This window comes from Puccinia triticina, chromosome 8A (genome assembly GCF_026914185.1).
Source record: "Puccinia triticina chromosome 8A, complete sequence".
In the NCBI taxonomy this organism is placed as follows: domain Eukaryota; kingdom Fungi; phylum Basidiomycota; class Pucciniomycetes; order Pucciniales; family Pucciniaceae; genus Puccinia; species Puccinia triticina.
In genome coordinates this window covers 5,641,745-5,646,398 of record NC_070565.1, presented here as the reverse complement: position 1 = coordinate 5,646,398, position 4,654 = coordinate 5,641,745, and positions in this window count along the sequence as shown.

Below are 4,654 nucleotides of genomic sequence, written 5' to 3'. Positions count from 1 at the left end.
GGTCCCCCGCTTTTTTCACCAACCCAAAAAGTGGTGGTGCAGCGGGCAGGGCTGCTACTCTCAGCACAGCGTAGCAAGCCCATTTCCACTGTGCTGCCCTACTTTTGCTGCAGCTCTTTCAGCCTTGTGGCAACCCATCCTCCAAGTGTGGAATCACACTTGGAATCCAGGTGGTACATGTCATGGAATGTTTCATCCTCTCCTTGCGCTTGACAAGTGCACAGATCCCACAACAACACAAAAAAAAGGAAAGAAAAAGACTATGCCAAACAGGAACTCAAAAGTGGGTCAGCTATGCTACCATAGCTGTTAGCGTAGCGTAGTGCAGTGCAAATGCACTATTTTTTAGCGTAGTGTTAGCGCAATCGCGTGCATCTGCGCTAACGCTACGCGCACAGGGTGCAAAGCTATTTTAGCTTTTAGCGTAGCGTTAGCGCAGATTCGCGCAATGGCGCTAACTCTAAGCACGCAGGGCGCAAAAGAGCGTTCGCTACGCTGCGCTACAGCGCTTTTTGAGGAAAAAAAGGCCTTTTTTCCGCTAAAAGCGCCTTAGCGGCTGTAGTGTAGCGCTAACGCTAAACAAAAATTGGCGTGCTATTAGCGCAGCTGAAAATTAGCGCAGCGTAGCGGCGCTAACAGCGCGCTAACGCTATTCAAAAAAGGCCAGCGCTTTTTGCCGCTACACTAAACATTAGGGCTAAAATAGTGTAGTTTAGCGTAGCGGCCCACTGATGCAGGAACAAATACCAGAGCAGAGCAACATTGGAGCATGAAACCTTGAATTTCAACCAGAACAAAATCTGCCTACGGTGGACCTTGCAAACCAACCTGCAACTGAAACTTGAGGCAGAACAGTGAATATACCACTCTGCCTTCTGCATCTTGAAGCATCTGAAATCCTGAATTCCACACTGGTGTGGTGGTGTGAATACCCCATCCTTCTTGTTGGTACATCTGGTCTTACAAATAGGAGTGGAAATAGTTGGCCACAGACAGACCAGCAAATTGGTATCCTTGAGTATCTACAGGGGCCCAGGGCAATGCTGGTATGAAATCCCTTGGGCTCACACTTGGTTGTTGGCCTTTCCTGCCGTGTCACTTGGCTCAATTGGCAGCTACAGATAGGCACTGAGCTTGAGCTCCGTGAACAACTTGGCAAAGGACCATTTGAAACCATTAGTGTATGAGTAGACTCCCCAGCACTTTGCAAGATGGGTTTGCCAATAGCTCTTTGTGAAATTTGTCTGGTTCCCAAATGACTCAAATTATGGAGGCTTGGAACCAACTTTTCAGCAAACATGTTTTGATTCTTGGTATAAATGTTGAGTCCCACAGCCTGAAACTGGAATCTGTGAAATTACACGCCTAGGTGAACGGCCACAAACTCATAAATTGAGCAAGCGGCCGGGAGCTCAATCAGCTGCGGAAAATGGTAAGCAAAGCAAACCAGGTTCCGCAGTCCAAAAATCAGCTCCGCGGGGTTGTAAAACTGACTTATCAAAATTTGATGCATGCAGGTCCGGCCTCAGCGCACAGCAAAATCAAGCTTGCGGTAAATACCGAGCCACAGTCCCTTAAATCAAGAATAACATCGCCCACCAAAGGTGAGCAAAAGATGATTTAGCTTTAACACTAACAAGTAGAGTGCTAACGCATCGATCCTCTCTTCTAGACAAAGTCGAAAAGATAAAGACCACTCATACCAATCTCACACAAAGTGAAGAGGAAGAAGTGGGTGAGTAAAGGTTTCTGTAACTCAGCAAAAGAAACAAAGCACTAAAAGAGGATTGCATAAACGTTTCATAGATAATGTTGCGCTATTCCTTGGCCGTTTTGCTGAGAACCAATCAAACGGACCATAATACTCGCAGGCTCAAAGAGCGTAAGAAAAGACTTAAAGAGAACTGAAACTTCCAAATGAAGATTAAGCTAACTAAGGTTTACAACACACAGATCGCTAAGACAACATACGCAGAACCCTTGCTGCTTTCATATTCATTCCATTTATCTCTCAAACAGTCAAGAGCGGCACACTCGCTTGCTCCTAGGTAAATAAAGGATACATTTCCTTTGATTCATCATAAGTTAGAAAAACCTTGTTAAATAGTTACAAATTCTAATCTAGAGAAATGAACTCCTAGTCCTTTTTATTCTTTCAGAATCCAGCGGTCAAATATTGATTCCACTGCCAAATTGGAAAGATTCAAAATAGTCTGTACTGGTGGTAAATTATAGTGTGCAATTTCAAACAAAACACCACTTAAACAAATGTTTAGGGATACACATGTAGCAATAAGTGTGAATACTGCAACTGTGCAATAAATTATTAGGGTCAGCCTAAAGGCACACCAAAATTTTAATTGAAGGACGCCAAAAAGGTGTGCTTAGGGCAGGCACACCACTTGACTACGCCAAAAAGAATGGCATGAGAACTTACATACACCAAGTCTGCAGGTGTATGGGACCGGTGTGGTAGACGGAAAAGTGGAAAAATAAAACGTTTTTTCTATGCCACATAATTACTCATACTAGGCCTCAAGATATCATCAAATGGACCACAGAAATGGATTCTACGGCCAATTTCACCCCTATTCACCACTGTAAATGTCATCACAACCCCTCTGGATCAGGAATTACACCCTTTTGGACACAGGCCAGCCCAGTTACCAACCTGTCACCTGCCCCAACCCAAGTTTCACAGTAGTACACTTATACACATCACAGGATAATAACATACATCTCCCTGTCAGGCTACACTCATTACATATTAACTACATACACTACTTTATATACATAGTATGACATCATTTACACTGTTTCTGCAGCCTCAGACTGTGTGTATACACTAATTCCCCCTGTATGACAGCTCATGCAGTCTACTGTCACCTCAGGGATGTTTAGAATGTTCTTTGGTATATTATGACACCATTCATGCACCCCTGAGGGGTTATGACATCATTTGTATCTACTCCCACCAGCTAAAATCCCTCACCCTGTTGTCTAGATTAACTGAAACCCTAACCCACAAGCCCCTTTGGGGCTCCACTTTTGTCTATAAAAGGAGCTCTCTCTGCCCCCAGTGGTCTGCTCCCCAGTTCCTCACCCAGAACTCACAAGTCACCTAACACTCATCCACACTCAAATCCTAAAACCCTTATAACAATAACTCAACCCTTATAACAATAATTCAACCCTTATAACAAAGTAATTAAAACACTTACATGTTGCCAGTCAAACAGATTTCATCTGGAACAGACCAGACCTATCACTTAATAAAACTTGCCAAGCTGAGCTTGGTGGATCTTGTTGACTGATAACAGAAGGGCAGAGCTTGCAACTCCATCATACCCTTCACCATTCAGCAAAAGGGTTTCATTACCACTTTTGAGTCTTACACCGGAAACTCCAATCCCCCAAGAAATGTTGGTGTATACCATCTGGGCACACCAATATTTTTGGTGTCCCTAGGCCTAGCACACCAATTCTGGCGCTCTGGTAAAATTCCAGCCCGTCAAGAGCTCTCAGTGAGATGAGGTCATATTTCCTTGCCTGAAGAGCTCTTGGAGAGCTGGAGAGGTACATGGGAAGGAATACGCACCTCTCAGCGAGCTAGATCTTTGACCAGCCCAGTGTGAGTGTTTTCCTGGCAAGATGGTCAAATTTCAGCTCGCCGAGACAAATCAATACCTCCTGGAGAGCTTGTACAAATCCAGCTCGCCAAGAGGAACTCTTGGCAAGCTGAAATTTGACCAGTTTGCCGGGAAAAACACCCTTGATGGGCCGGTCAAAGGTCTAACTTGCCAAGAGGTACATATTCCTCCAAGTCCCGGCGAGCCAGCCCAAAGAAAGGGTGTTCTTCCAGGTAATCTGGTAGATTGCCTGGAGCTGGATTTGTGCCAGCTTTCCAAGAGAAATAAGGGGTGTGAAATGGTGTGAGCACACCATTTTATTGGGTGTGCAACCAGTCTGCACACCCGTTTTGAAATCAAATTTCTATTCTTCAAAAACAGGGAAAAAGCTAGGAAAACCTGTGTAACATGCAATTTGACTCCCAGCAATATGAAATGTGAAAATACTGGATTTATTTTTCCCTAACATTTTTACAAAGTGATGAAAAATTTTAGAATTTTAAATTCTGAAGTGTGAATAGCTTATCATTGGGGAATATGCACCTTGTGTAGTATACTACAGGACTACAGATTGTACAATTTTCATACCTTTACCCACAACTTAATGAAAAATGCAGGCTTCAGAGGCACAGGCACAAAATAAAATCAAGGCAAAGGAGGTTAGATTGGTGGATATCAACAGGCACTTCAATATCCCCTTCCTTCTAAAACCAGATGGAGAAACAATATGACAGCTTGTCTGAGAACTCCAAGGTGAAAATTCAATTCTTAAATGCTCATGTGCATCTCAGCTTGGGTTATGTACGCCTCTTGTCTTTGAGATTTATTGTCTTCACATATTTGCCATATCTATTTCCTGTGTATTTCCTTCTGCACAGAGGATTCCTTAATCACAGTTACCTTTTTTCCAAGTGCATGGTGCAACAATGTGGTGTTGATTACTCTTATCACATTTCACTTAAGTAGCACAGGGTGTTATATAAGACTTTGGTACTGCAGACCTACTGTATCCAGAAGACTCAATT